The following is a 16,086-nucleotide window of genomic DNA, read 5'->3' as shown; positions in this document are numbered from 1 at the left end:
CAAGTAGGTTGAGGTCCATGCGACGAATGGTAGGTTACATCAGGGCACGAATCCCTGGAAGCCGGGATCATTGGGAGCCATCACAGACACTGCCTAACGCTAGGTAGGGTCAAATTGTCCTCTGGCTCCCCAAACCACAGTGGCCATTGTGGGTGTATCTTTTCCCATTTTATCCCGAATTTGTTTTTCACTGGTATAGCAGAGGAAATCTACTGTTTGTGGGGCACAGGTACCACTCATCATCAGAATCTATTCAATGCGTAAAAAACATGTTGACTGACAAATTTTCTAAAAGCAGGAGCCTCCACAGTCGGTTAAGCAGCCGACTTCAGCTCAGGTCATGATATCACAGTTTGTGAGTTCGAGCCCCGCATCGGGCTCTGTGCTGACAGCTCAGAGCCTGGAGCCTGCTTCGGATTCTGTGTCTCCCTCTCTCTCTGCCCCTCCCCCACTGGCGCTCTGTCTCTCTTTGTCTCTCAAAAAATGAATAAACGTTAAAAAATTTTTTTTTCTAAAGCAGGAGCCTCCAGTCCATTGTTTCAAAAGAAAATAGTGTGTTCCCAGCCCTCTCAATACCAATGAATTTCCTCAACTATCACTAAAGCACTCTTAGATACCTATGCAACCACCCACCAAAGATTTCAACATAATATTAAGCATTTAACACAGTAATTACTTGGGGCGCCTGGCTGGCTCAGTGGGGTAAGCGTCCGACTTTGGCTCAGGTCATGATCTCGCGGTTGGTTGGTTTGAGCCCCATGTTGGACTCTGTGCTGACAGCTCAGAGCCTGGAGCCTGCTTCACATTCTGTGTCTCCCTCTCTCTTTTCCCCTCCCCTGCTCATACTCTCTCTCTCTCTCTCTCTCTCTCAAAAATAAATAGACATTAAAAAACAATTTAAAACAGTAATTACTTAACAACTTAACCCTTAATGACCTCATTAGTGGGTATGTTTGCATGCAATATGTCGTGACACCATACAGCATCAGATGAATTATTTTCCTTCTGTGCTGCAACAACCACATCCTTTAACGTAAATAAAGAGTAAACTAATACGTTAAAGATATGTAATTGCTACAAATGATCTTTAGCAAAATGAAAAAAACCTAGTCGTAAATTGTTTTAGTGATATGTACATATGGGTCCATTATAGAAGGTTTTCAATTCAGAGAGTGAAATTTGATCATTCGGTAGATTTTTTTTTCGTGCCCGTCTAGCAACTATTTTGACAGTGGGAATGATGGCTACCTGTGCTTAGTTTGTATTTACTACATTTCTAATATCTATAATTAGTGTTGCTTAACTTTCAGTTTAATCTTTTACAGTTTACAAAGAGAAATCAAAGTGTCAGCAAATAATGACCACTTCTGACTCCACTTTTTTCAATAGCTAGGTCTTTTATGCTGACTCTTGGCTTATAAAGTTGGCTATAATGTAAGCCCTATTGAAGTTAGTTTTCTTGAATAAATGAAAACACATACAACGTTTTTGGATGGGAAACCTAACTAAAATAAAAATGATTTTAATTCTTCAAAATGAATATATGGGGCGCCTGGGTGGCTCAGTCGGTTAAGTGTCCGACTTCAGGTCAGGTCATGATCTCACCATCCGTGAGTTCGAGCCCTGCGTCGGGCTCTGTGCTGACAGCTCGGAGCCTGGAGTCTGCTTTGGATTCTCGTCTCCCTCAATCTCTCTCTGCCCCTCCCCCACTCATGCTCTGTCTCTATCTATCAAAAATGAATAAACATTAAAAGAAAATTTTTTAATGAATATATAAATTTAATGCAATTACAATTAGGGTCCCATAATTTTTGTTTCCTTTATTTTATAAACAGAGTACATGATCTTAATGCTCAGGTGGAAAAATAAATGTCTCAGAATACCTAATAAAGTTATAGAAAGTAAAAACAATATCTGCAATATCTACTTTTTTTTTTTCTTCAAGTAGGCTCCATGCCAACATGGGGCTCAAACTCATGACACGGAGATCAAGAGTCACATGCTCCACCAACCAAGCCGGGCAGGCTCCCCTATGTGATATCTGCTTTAAAAGATTTTAAATGTATCATGAAGCCCTTTATAAACAAAATAGTATGATATTAGCGTAAGAACAGACTAATAGATCAGTGAAACAAAATGAAGTGTAGAAATAGAGATGAGTTTATGTGGGCCTTTGATATATGACAAAGCTGGTAATTCAGTTCAATAGGAAAGAGGCAATTTATTTAATAAAAAGAGACTGGCACAATTGCCTACCGATCCAGTATAAAATTAATTTAAACTCTCTTTAATACCCCACTTTTAAAACTTTGAGATATAGTAAAAACATAAGTTTAAATACCAAAACAAGAGGGGCGCTTGGGTGGCTCAGTCGGTTGAGCATCTGACTTCCGCTCAGCTCATGATCTCACATTCGTGGGTTCGAGCCCCCACATGGGGCTCTATGCTGACAGCTCAGAGCCTGGAGCCTGCTTCAGACTCTGTGTCTCCCTCTCTCTCTGCCCCTGCCCCGCTCCCTCTCTGTCTCTCAAAAAATAAAATAAAATGTTAAATGCTAAAACAAGAAAAACTATAGGAACTTTTATGAAAACACATGTTTAACTTAGTGGTTTGGGAACTCTTTTAACTGATATGGAACACCCACAAGCTATAAAGAAAAATTTAAACTTTTTACCATGTGACCTTTTTTTTCTTTTTCAACATTTCTATGGGAAAAAAAATACCATATAGAAGGGCAAATGATACAGTGAGAAAGAAAACTTACTATACATTGCCAGATAAGAGGTCAATATCTGTAAGACTCAAATAGCTCCTTCAAAATGATAAGACAGGGGCACCTGATGGTTAAGCCTCTGACTTCGGCTTGGGTCATGATCTCACGGCTTGTGAGTTCGAGTCCCGAGTGGGCTCTATGCTGACAACTCAGAGCTCGGATCCTGCTTCGGATTCCATCTCCCTCTCTCCCTGCCCTCCTCCGCTTGCGCCATCTCTCTCTCAAAAATAAATAAACATTCAAAAACATTGTTTTTAAAAATTGAGAAGACAAAAAACATAGTGGGAAAATTAACAAAGGAAATGAAGTGCAAATCCAAACAGTAACTAAACAATGGTAGTTTGAGAAATGCAAATTAAAAACAAAATAATGTGGTATTTCTCGCCCATGAGATTGGCAAATACTTAAGTACCAACACTTACTGCTGGCGGGATGGGGGAGGAGAAGCATACTTTCATAAAACTGCTTACGTTAATGTGACTATTTACAGCCTTTTGGGAAAGCAATCTGGGAATACCTATAAAAATTAAAACTACACATACCTTTTGTCCCAGAAATTCCACAGCTGTGACTCTATCCCAAAGAAATATAAATACCAGTTTAAGGAGACTTACACAAATACATACACAATGATGTTTACAGCAGAAAGAATGCCCTTCTGCAGAGATATAAGTGAATAAATTATATATCCATACCATAGAATACTGTGCAGATATTAAAGGAATTCATTAGATCTTACTAGTAAAGGTGGAGAGATTTCACTGTGGAGCAAGAAATGTAAGAGACAAAAAAAAAAAAGTATATCACACGATACCTCTTTAAAAATGAAGAATGGTTTTGGGGGCACCTGGGTGGCTCAGTCGGTTAAGCATCCGACTTTGGCTCAGGTCATGATCTTGCAGTTTGTGGATTCAAGCCCTATGTCGGGCCCTACACTGGCAGCTTAGAGCCTGGAGCCTACTTTGGATTCTGTGTCTCCCTCTCCCTCTGCCTCTCCTCCACTCGCACTCTGTCTCTCTCTCTCTCTCTCTCTCAAAAATAAATAAACATTAAAAAAATTTCAAACTAAATAAATGAAAATGAATAATGGTTTTTAATTCTCTTTTTGTGTCCATGTCTAATTATTTTTTTAATAATTTTTTTTATGTTTATTTATCTTTGAGAGAGAGAGAGACAGAGTGTGAGTGGGAGAGGGTCAGAGAGAGAGGAAGACACAGAATCTGAAGCAGGCTCGCTGAGCTGTTAGCACAGAGCCAAACGCGGGGCTCAAACTCATGAGCAGCAAGATCGTGACCTGAGCCGAAGTTGGATGCTTAACCGACTGAGCCATCCAGGTGCTCCTGTGTCTAGCTATTTTTAACATAGTTATATGAACCTGAATAAAGGGCTAAAGGATATACACACCCAGTCATTAACACTGGTTATTCAGTGAAAGGTAACAAGCAAACAATTAAGAATTGTAAAATTGAGGGGCACCTGGCTGGCTCAGTGGGTAGAACACGTGACTCTTGATCTCAGGGTTGTGAGTTCGAGGCCTGTGCTGGGTGCAGAGATTATTAAAAATAAAATCCTTTAATAGAAAGAAGGAAAGAAAGAAAGAAAGGGAAAAAAAGAATTGTAAAATTGCATTTCCATGTAAATACATATGAGAGATGCATGAAGAGACCATAACCAACAGGCCATGGGTGGTTGTCTCAGGGTGGTGAGATTCAGGTGATGTTTTACTTTATTCCTTATATTTTTCTGTCTTTTATTTTTGCGCTTTATGAGTAAACACGTGTTCTGTACCTAATCAGGAAAAGAGTCCGTCTATTTTCCCTGAATGAAAGACAGTTGGGAAGAAGAAAGTAAGGTTCAGTTTTCGAACAGCTACACGTAGATGGGTTGGAAAACAGCTAGAAACAGAACAATGCAAAAGGTACTGCAGCAGTGTCCGGGTGCTATGGTGACAATCTGGGCTAGGATCGTGGCTAATAAAAAAGAAAAAGAAATATACTTAAAAATTATTTCAGATAAGGGATGGAGAAGGTTTAGCAATTTGGAGGTGCCTATGTGTGCTTTAAACCGGTAGCATACAGGGAAGGGTTTTGGTTTTTTTGGGTTTTTTTTTTTTCCAGCTTTATGATTAACAAATAAAGGTAGGATTAGGGCGTCTGGCTGGTTCGGTCAGTACAGCATACGACACTTGATCTCAGGGTTGTGAGTTCAAGACCCACACCGGGTGTATAGCTGACTTAAAAATTAATTAATTAATTAATTTTTTAAACATGTTTGGAAAACCCAGGGCACCTGGGTGGCTCAGTCGGCTGAGCATTCGACTTCGGCTCAGGTCATGATCTCACAGCTCGCGAGTTCGAGCCCCATGTTGGGCTCTGTGCTGACAGCTCAGAGCCTGGAGCCTGCTTCGGATTCTGTGTCTCCCTCTCCGTCTCTGCCCCTCCCCAGCTCGCTCTGTCTCTCCCTCTCAAAAATAAATTAAAAAATTTAAAAAAATATTAAATAATAATAACCAAATAAAGGTAGGATTAACACAGAAAACTGTATATATTTGAGGTATACAACTTGATGTTTTCACTATGAAATGATCACCACAATCAAGCTAATTAACATAACCGTCACCTCACATAGCTACCATGTTCTTTTATTTCCTTCTTTTGTGTATGTGGTGAGAACACTTGAGATCTACCTTCTTTTTTTTAAGTTTATTTATGTTTGAGAGAGACAGAGACAACACGAGTGGGGGAGGGGCAGAGAGCAAGGGAGAGAGAGAATCCCAAGCAGGCTCCTCACTGTCCGTGCAGAGCCCCATGTAGGGCTTGATCCCACAAAACCGTGAGACAGTGACCTGAGCCAAAACCAAGAGTCGGACGCTTAACCGACTGAGCCACCCAGGTGCCCCAAGATCTACCTTCTTAATAAACGTCGAGTATACAATACACTATTGTTAACTAAAGTCACCATGCTGTACGTTAGACCTCCAGGACTCATTCATCTTGCATTTCTGAAACCCTGTTCCCTTTGACCAACATCTCCCCACGGAGCGATGCGGAGAAATTCTTTAGTTCGTGGGTCTGTGGAACCTTCGTCGCTGGCACTGAGGTTTCTGCCTCCTCTAATACTTGGTAAATTTGTTCCCGTCAGCAAAGTGGGCAGGCTTACATGACTTTTCCTTTCAGTAACAACCTCAACAGTCCTTAGTCAGACATATTTCTTTTGCTCAAAGGAGAAAAAGGGGAAGTTTTTGTTTTTGTTAAGTGGGGTAGGGAACTACTACAGTAGACTTTGCTTTGGGGCCATTTTTATCAATTAAGCCAATGTACAAATTCTAATTAGTTCACTACTCATGTGTGCATATACGAATGTATGGGAGTGTATAGATATTTGCTTTTTGGGGTTTTTTAAAAAAAATTTTTTAACATTTATTCATTTTTGAAAGAGAGAGACAGAGCACACAGAGCACGAGCAGGGGAGGGGCAGAGAGAGAGGGAGACACAGAACTGGAAGCAGGCTCCAGGCTCTGAACTGTCAGCACAGCGTGACGTGGGGCTGGAACTCGGGAATGGCAAGATCATGACCTGAGCCGAAGTCGGACACCCAACCAAGTGAGCCACGCAGGCGTCCCAGACATTTGCTTCCTCTATCATCTTATCTGTGTACCTATTGACTTAAACCATTGGCTATTCAAGAAAGGATTTTAAGTGGCTATTAAATATACAACATTTTGTACTTTCAAGAGAGCTACTTTCTTGACAAATAAGTTCTTTCAGCCTTTACTTTCGGGCCGTGTCTCTCTGTCTATAAGGACCAGGAAACAGCATCATCAATCTGGTGACTTTGGCTAACTGAAGGCCTAACGGGAGTCTTCTCAGAATCGCTCCCATCTATCACTGTACAAATGATTGTGACGATGGCCAAGCAGCCCAAACCCCTCACGCTGCAGCCAATTCAGTCAATAAATGCTTGCTGACCTGAATATTCGCATCAACGTAAGCAGACACCGAGCAACAGACACTGAGCAAGTCCCACTGCAAAAGCAGGTCTCAAAGGAAACGATCATCGTCCCTCAAGTGCTCCAAAGTCGGGCAATCACGTTCATGGCTGAAAGGAGGCCCTGCTGACCCAACTCCTGTCAATCTCCAGCAACCCTTTTGCTTCTGCCTAGCGTGCCTCTCTACCTCCCCGCCGGCCCCTGCTTCTTCCTCGTGAAGGCAGCTAGATAGAGTGGGCCTAGAGAGGCCTGAGTTCAAAGCCTAACTGACAATGACCAGGTTTATTTAGTAGAAATGGTGATACCTGGACGACAAGTATCACTGTAGGGTAAGTACACAGTACTTGGCTCTGATTAATGTTAATTCACTCCCTTCCCCCTTGAGAAATCCTACTTGTTCTTTGTTTGTTTGTTTTTGGTTTTGTTTTTGAAATCCTACTTATTCTTCAAGGCCCACCAAACATGTCACCTCCTTCATGAAACCTTCCCTCACCCCCTTTATAGATTTAGCTAATCGCTTCTTCCTTTGTCCATCCGTAGCACTTCTGATCAGACCTTTGGACTACTTTCCACGTTAAATAGACTTCATAGCTGTCTCAATAGACCAGAGGCTGGAACGGGGGGGGGGCATATCTATATAATATTCATATTAATATGCCCCTGCGTCTTGTAACAATGCCAGTACCCGGCATACAAAAGACACTCAGTAAATATTTTGCCAGATGAATGTTTAGCAACAACATGGTATCAGTTCAATAGTTCAAATAAGCCTGGTGTCACGACCAAGCTAAGTGTCACACTGTGGGATTTTTAGCTGCCTACGTCATTGTTCACGTGCAGAGTTCTCAAAGAGGGTAAAGTAGACCACTTGGCAAAAGAGGAACCAGCGTGTCTACTTGATTTAGACTTTCAAAAGGTCTTTGGCAAGGAAGCACAATTCCAAGGGAAACATTTCCTGTAGGCAGAGAGCTGCCTCCACCAGCCTCTCCAACTCCCATGCTGAAATCCTATCCCTCTCAGTGCATCTTTGCTACCACCCCGCCTTCAGAAACCCTTTTTTGATTCCTCCAACCTCATGGGGCTCCTCCCTCCTCTGAACGGCAAGGGCATTTTGCCTGTCCTCTCTTGTGGCACACGGCATCGTTTTCTTTGCTTATGTTAGAGTGTCTAGTCCCCCTACCAGGCAGAGAGCAAGTGGCAGGAACTGGGTCGTACCTCTGGTGTCCCTGCAGTGCCTAGCACGGGGCTGTATGCACAATAGGATTGTAATATGCAGTATCTCATCTGGTTCTCCCAACAACAAAGAGGAGCAGCCTTACCTCTCCCCGGTTTTTTCTCTTTCAACAGATGTGTCTATTCGGCACCTTCTATTATTTCAGACCCACAGCCAAGGAAAAGGCACAGAACCAAAGAGGATCATAAGATGAGTGGGAAAGATATCCATGTAAACAGATTATCATAATACAGAGCAATAAGAAAATATTTTATGAAAGGCCTTTAAGGGGTGCCTGGCTGGCTCAGTCAGAAGAGTGTGCAACTCTCGATCTCGGGGTTGTGCGCTCGAGCCCTACCTTGGGAGTAGAGATTACTCAAAAATAAAATGTTTAAAAATTAAAAAATAAAATAAAATACCTTTGAGAAGGGTCCACACTTACCAAATATTTTTAAGCCTAGTATGTTTAGAGTATCATGACTTTTTAAAAAAATTTTTTAATGTTTATTTATTTTTGAGGGAGAGAGAGACAGATCACAAGAGGGAGACACAGAATCCAGAGCGGGCTCCAGATTCTGAGCTGTCAGCGCAGAGCCCGGTGTGGGGCTTGAACTCACAAACCGCAAGATCATGACCTGAGCAGAAGTTGGGCACTTAACCTGAGCCACCCAGGAGCTCCATGACAACCTGAAACCCTATCCTTCCTCCATTACCTTGACTCTCAGCTCATGAGCTAGTGTCTTGAGTATGGCGATAAAGACCATCCTGTAGGAGTAATGTAGCTTCCTTAAATCCCCTTTAAAGCCTGGCCTGAGATAACCTGAGGATCATAAATTGAAAGCCTACATAAGGCCAAGCGGGCCACAGAAGAGTGCCAGGGCGGGTTCATGGTGGACTGGAGAGCAAGCACTACATCTAAAGGGAGCAGTAGCTACTCAGTTCCAGCTGGCCATGACCGTGAACAAACGGAGGCCCAGTGCATACAGAGCTTTTGAATTCTCAAGGGAAATGAGAAGTTTGGACTTTCAAAATGTAAAATCTCCTGGTTTTTTTAAGTTATTTATTGTTTAATGTGAGAGAGAGAGAGAGAGAGAAAGAGAGAGAGAGCGCGCGCGTGCCTGAGTGGGGCGGGGGGGGCAAAGGGGAAAGCACTCAGTGCAGAGCCCCACGCAGGGCTCGATCCCACAACCCTGGGATCATAACCTGAGCTAAAATCAAGAGTTGGATGTTCAATAGACTGAGCTACCCAAGTGCCCCGTCCTCTATTTTTAAGTTTGTGGGGGGTGTTTTTGGTTTTTTGTGTTTCTTTTTAGTAATACCTACATCCAACATGGGGCTCAAACTCACAACCCTGACATCAAGAGTCTCATGCTGGGGCGCCTGGGCAGCTCAGTGAGTTAAGTGTCTACCTCTTGATTTCAGCTCAGGTCATGATCTCACAGTTTGTGAGTTCGAGCCCTGCGTCAGGCTCTGTGCTGACAGTGTGGAACCTGTTTGGGATTCTCTGTCTCCCTCTTTCTCTGCCCCTTCCCTTCCCTTCCCTTTCCTCTCTCTCTCTCTCTCAAACAAATAAATAAACACTTGGAAAAAAAAAAAAGAGTCCCATGTTTTTCCATCTGAGCCACCCAGGTGCCCCTAAATCTCCTGGTTGTTAACTGCTGACTCAAAATACTTAGAATGTTGTATAGGCCAAAAAACCCCACAAATACAGTACTGGTTTGTGTTCTTTAATACAAGCAAAATGACACAAAAAAATTAACTGTCCTGGGACACCTGGGTGGCTCAGTGAGTTGAACGCTTGACTCTTGATTTTGGCTCGGGTCATGATCTTATGATCATGGCATTGAGCCCCACAGAGCCTACTTGGGATTCCCCCTCTCTCTCTCCCCCTGCCTTCTGCCCATCTGCCCGAGTTCATGCGCTCTCTCTCTCTCTCTCTCTCTCTGTGTGTGTGTGTGTGTCTCCCTCTTTCCCTCTGTCCCTCTGCCCTAGCTCATGCTCTCTGTCTCTCTCAAATGAAAAAACAAATGAACTGTGCTGGACTTGACTTCAATGCCCCACACCTGCTAAAGCTGTCGGGGACTCTGCACATGAAAGAACTGCCTCAGTGACTTCCCATGAGACAAATGCAGGACCTCTTCCTCGCCCTTATAGGCCTTGACCTCTACAACACTTAGCCAGTGCTATCCTTAGTCCCTGGTTACTCCTGCTTCAGCGGGGGCCAAGTTTGAATCTCCGTCTCCACAGCTACTGCCTTATAACCAAACACCTTGCCACATCCTGGATGGGAACTGGGGGGTCCTTCCGCATTTCCCAACTGGCCTTCCTGCGATGTGCTTGAGCATTCTGAATCCTCTTTCAGTATTGCGTTCTCAAACACACAGACCTGATCATGATGAGTCCCTACTTCAAACCTTTCACTAGTTCCGTGCGCTTTTCCAGCATGGTGTCCAAGGCCCTTCATGATCCAGCCTCCGCTTATCTCTTCAGCCTCATGTCCATCACTCCACCTCTTAATCCCTTTGGAGACAGAGAGAGAGAGTGTGTGTGCACGTGAGCAGGGGAGGGGCAGAGAAAGAGGGAGACAGAGAGTCCCCAGGAGGATCCACGCTCGGCGAGGAGCATGAGGCATGACACGGGGCTTGGTCTCCCGTGAGATCGTGACCTGAGCTGAAATCAAGAGTCGGACACTTCACCGGCTGAGCCACCCCGGCGCCCCCTTAATCCCTTTTCTTGAGTCAACTGAGCCATGGTAGCTCTATACATGCCATGCTCTCTGATGCCCCAGTGCCTTGGCACTGCTGCTTCCTCTGCCTGGAAGAATCTATTACCAACCCCCTAATCCAAGGACGCAACAACTACTCCCGTCACCCTCAGCTCCGACGGCAGAAAAGCTCAAGCTCACTTCCCAGAGCAGCTTGGCATGAGACCCAAACGTGGGACACACAGAGAAGGACCTGTAGGGCTTCAACAACACATTGAGTTCCGTGTGGTTTAGAGGTTGTTGCTGTTCTCGACCATTCTGGGTTTTTGTGCTTCTCTTCTTGTTGAAGCCCTACGGGGAAATTAATATGAGAACCCAACAACATAGGAACTGTGGTTTGATGTAGATAATTATGCTTCGGTTTAAATTGCACTAAGTTCTAGATAATCTTTGGCTACCTTGACTCATTTCGGCTTTTTGTTGTCTTCAAGTACAGTTAACTGGACTGCATGGAACCCCCCTGACAAATGCAGTGGAGATTTTGGTGCCCAGGGGTGCCAGGGTGGCTCAGTCAGTTAAGCGTCCGAATTTTGGTTTCGGCTCAGGTCATGATCTCACAGTGCATGAGTTTGAAGCCCGCATCGGGCTCTGTGCTGACAGTGCGGAGCCTGCTTGTGATTCTGTCTCTCTCTCTCTCTCTCTCTCTCTCTCTGCCCCTCCCCTGCTCACTCTCTCTTTCAATATAAATAAATAAACTTAAAAAAGAAAAAGACTTTGGTGCCCAGGATAGGAAGGCCAGGCAGGGAGCAGATTTTCCCAAATGGGGCCTCAAAGAGGCTTATTTCTGCTTCGGAGTGCTACCAGGACCACGTTCACGGCCATTAACGCATTTGCTCCTCACAGCTGCCCCAAGCACAAAGCAGAGTGGATATTACACATATTATCCCTATTTCTGAAATAAGGAAACAAAAACCGTGAGGGAATATGACTAGATATTTTCACTCCTGCTTGGGGCCCGCAAGCTTCAGCGATATTGCTGCACTTGCTTTAACCCAGTCCAGCCCATGGCAATCCCCAAATTCTGGAGCTAAAAGGCCTCAGAAATCATCTGGCTCAAGCCTCCGTGTTTCACAGAACTCAAGTTTCCAGAGCTTCCATCAGCCTGTGGGACAAAGAGCAAAGAGGAACGACGAGAGACCAGCTCCTTAAACCCATTGGTTTCCCCCGCGGGGGCCCTGGAGGCCTCAAGTGCACCTGCTGGCCGCGCACGCGCCGGCAGTTGCCAGTATCATCTGCTCCAGGCCCGAGCCCCCAGGTATTCAGATAACAGAAAGTGACGCCCAGAGCAGTGATGTGACTTGCCTACGACTCCCAGGGTGTGAGGGGGCAGATCCAGGACTTGGTACCGGTTTTTGGACTGCCGATGCAGTTCCGGCTACGACACGGGCTGTCTCCCGAAAGGGAGCAGGCACCGGGGACATGTAGAACACCATCGTATTCGACTAATTGCTTTTGTTGCCGCTGCTTTGAATATCAAATACCCAACTAGGGCACTCTTTGTCAAGACTGTCAAATGGAATCTCAACATCCTTAGAGCGTGGAGAATTCTGAAATCAAAAAGACCATATAAAAAAGACACAAAAACACCAGCAGAAACCTAAAGAGGAAAATTAGAGGCCATGCACTGCTCTGGCAAGAGGGCGTTAGACAAACCACAAAATAATGTATCAGCAAAACCACTTCTCCTAATTCCAGCCCCGGCGACCATTTGCAACAGAAACGCCGTACGTGGGCGCTCCCGGGGGGCGCCCGGGTGAGCGCTCGGCCCAGCTCAAGGAAAGAGCAGGCCAAGAAGTCACAAGCTGTTAACTTGAAGGGAACAGAGGACTACAGCTCTAAGCAGGAAGTGACAGAGCCCTTAGTCAATCTGGAGAGATTGTGTCCTCATTAATTTCTCTTTGTTATAGTCCAGTAAGCATTGTCAAGCGTTTTAAAGTGGATCGTGACACTGGCGCTGGGCCTTGCAATGCCGCAGAGATCAGGTGGCTGGGCAGTGTCTCAGGAAGAGAAGGTAGCACAGGGCTATTGAGTGGATGTTTTATAAATGTAACGCCTGTACGGGTGTCCGGCTGGCTCAGTTGGAAGAGTGTGTGACTCTTGGTCTTGGGATCGTGGGTTTGAGCCCCACGCTGGGTGTAGAGATTACTAAAAAATAACATAAAATAAACTTTTAATAACAACAACAATAACTATGTGTGTGTGTGTGTGTGTGTGTGTGTGCGTGTGTGTAATCATCTATAGGCATTTTATCTATAAAATATCCATTAAGTAGCCCTGTAGGGCCTAGTTCACAGTAGACACTAAATCAAGTTAACACAGAAGCGCCTGGGTGGCTTGGTCAGTGAGGCATCCGACTCTTGATTTCCGCTCAGGTTATGATCTTGCGATTGGTGGGTTCGAACCCCACATCGGGCTCTGCTCTGACAATGCAGAGCCTGCTTAGGATTCTGTCTGTCTCTTTCTCTCCCTCTCTCAAAATAAAAAAACTAAACTTAAAAAAATAAAGTTCTCCCTCAAAATAAACTTAAAAAAATAAAGTTAACACGATATTAATAATAGCCAATACTTACTGGGCATTTTTCATGTATTATCTGCTTTCATCCTCCCAAGAACCCCGTGAAGCATACACTGTCATTGTACTCATTCTACCGCTGGCACAGAAAGGTGGAACCACTTGCCCAGAGTCAAATAGCTAATAAGTAACTCAACTGAAGCCTCACCCACTGGCTCCAAAGCTGAAGCTCTTTTTTTTTTTTTTTTTAATGTTTATTCATTTATTTTGAGAGACACAGAACACAAGCAGGGGAGGGGCAGAGACAGAGGGGGACAGAGGATCCGAAGTGAGTTCTGTGCTGACAGCAGGAAGCCCGTGGCAGGGCTCGAACTCACGAACCGTGAAATTGCAACCTGAGCCAAAGTCGGATGTTCAACCCACTGAGCCACCCAGGCGCCCCTCTGAAGCTGAAGCTCTAAATAACTATGCCAGAGGGCTTTTTCATCTCTGGGTTTTATTTCTAACTAAATACATTCTTTTCTACTTCTGAAAGAGACTGAAACATGAAGTCTTTATTTTTTTTAATGTTTGGTTTTTTTTGAGAGAGAGTACGGTGGGTGGGGGCAGAAGGACAGAGAGAGAGAGGGAGACACAGAATCCAAAGTAGGCTCCAGGCTCTGAGCTGTCAGCACAGAGCCTGACACAGGGCTTGAACCCACAAACCATGAGATCACGACCTGAGCCGAAGTGGGACGCTTAACCAGATTGAGCCACCCAGGCACCCCTCCTTTATTTTTTTTAATAGTATAACATCCAGGGGCACCTGGTTGGCTCATTCAGTAGAGCACGTGACTCTTGACATTGGGATCATGAATTCGAGCACCAGGTTGGCTACAGAGCCTACTTAAAAAAAAAAGTATCGCTTCCATTTATTGAGCACATACTATATGCCATGCACTATTCTAGGTCCTGCAGTATTTCATCTAACCCTTCCAAAGGCCCAGTTAGGTATGCACTATTAATATCTGCAAGTTACAAATGAGGACTCTGAGTGGTAGAGTAACTAATTGATCAGGCCTGCCCAAGAGCAATGTGAGAGATGACAGAAGGAATCTCCTGACTTACAGTTGACACGGTCAGTCACTAGTGTGCTGATGAATGTTTAACAACTGGATCTCCGGCAAGAAAAGAAAGGGCCCTCAGCTGCAGACAGGCAAGACAGAGTAAGCGCGCGCGCGCACACACACACACACACACACACACACACACACACACACACCATCTCTCCCACGTCATGCAGCTATAAAACTGGGACAGATTCGTGGAGCAGCTCTTTGAAGATGCTGACCAGTAAGTGGTGCCAGGAGGATGGAAGAAGAAAACCAGCATCCGAAGTATCACCAAAATGGGGCGCCTGAGTGGCTCAGTCGGTTAAGCGTCTGACTTTGGCTCAGGTCACGATCTCACGGTTTGTGAGTTCGAGCCCCACATCAGGCTCTGTGCTGACAGTTGGGAGCCTGAAGCCTGCTTCAGATTCTGTGTCTCCCTCTCTCTCTGCCCCCTCCTCCTCTTGTGCTCTGTTTCTCCCTCTCTCAAAAATAAATAAACATAAAAAAAAAAAGTATCAGTAAATCAGTGGCGAGTTTACCATTTTCCCCTTGCGGCTGTCCCCAGCCTAAACACAAGGCAGCCTAAACAGAACTCGAAAGTGGGCATCAGCACAAATAGAGAAAGCTCTGGGGAAACGCTCCAGTCTCGGTTCCAGGACCAGGAAAAGAGACTCCTCATGGTCAGAAAGGTTTTCTTTTATCTCCTTCCAGTCTCTCAAGGCTCAGACGCTAAACGACTCAGTGACAGTGGGGGCAGAGGAGGCTGTATGGGCCAAAACCTTCCTTTGCGATCAGCAGAGCTTTGGTCCCAACAGGGCGGGGACTCTTCTGTTGGTGTCGTGTCCTTCCGCCTGCCCACTGCTCAGCCCTGCAAGTGGGCACAGGCACAGAAGTACAAAGCAGAATGAGGGAACTAAAACCCCTGATGTCTGGCTAGAGGACCAAAAACAGGGGAGGAGCCCCAGAGAGCTGTAAAGTATCGAGGAGATCGCAGAGAGAGAGAGAGGAGCTCAGGAAAATGACCACGTAAGGTCGTTTACGAACTCCTGGACTCACCGCCAATCTGATCCGAGTCACCCTGAACCTAATGACTATGACAAAAACTTGGGGAACGGAACCGCAAGAGAGATCACTGCCCAGGTCCTCTACTGACCACTGGGTGGCACAGAATTGGGACAGATTCAATAACAATGTAAAGAAAATCAAACTCAAATTGGAACTACAGCTCACAGAGGTAGGTTAGAAATTGCAGCCCAAACATAACCAGGTTGATTGTCTGCTGAATATTGGCATCTTTTATAGGGCTTAACACCTAGAGTCTTATATAATACAATAGTCGGGATGTCCAGGATGCAATCCAAAAAATATTCGGCACACAAAAAAACCAGGAAAATCTCAATTCCCATGAGAATAGACAACCAACAGATGCCGATGTCAAAATGACACAGATGTTGTAATTATCCAACAATCATTTTAAAACAGCTATTATAAAAATGCTCCTGCAAGCACTCATAAACATTCTTGAAACAACTTGGAAAATGTAAAGCTTCAAAAAAGGAACAGAAGATATAAAGGCATGTAAAGTGTCAAAATTGAAAAATACAATAACCAAAGTTAAAAACTCATTCTATGGGGTCAATAGCAGATTGGAGATGACAGAGGAAGGAGACAATAAACATTAGATCCATAGAAATTCTCCAATCTGAACAAGAGAAAAAAAAAAGACTGCAAAAATAAACACCCCT

This window comes from Panthera onca, chromosome X, assembly GCF_046562875.1.
Source record: "Panthera onca isolate mPanOnc1 chromosome X, mPanOnc1 haplotype 2, whole genome shotgun sequence".
NCBI lineage: Eukaryota > Metazoa > Chordata > Mammalia > Carnivora > Felidae > Panthera > Panthera onca.
Note: the sequence above shows the minus strand (reverse complement) of the source record.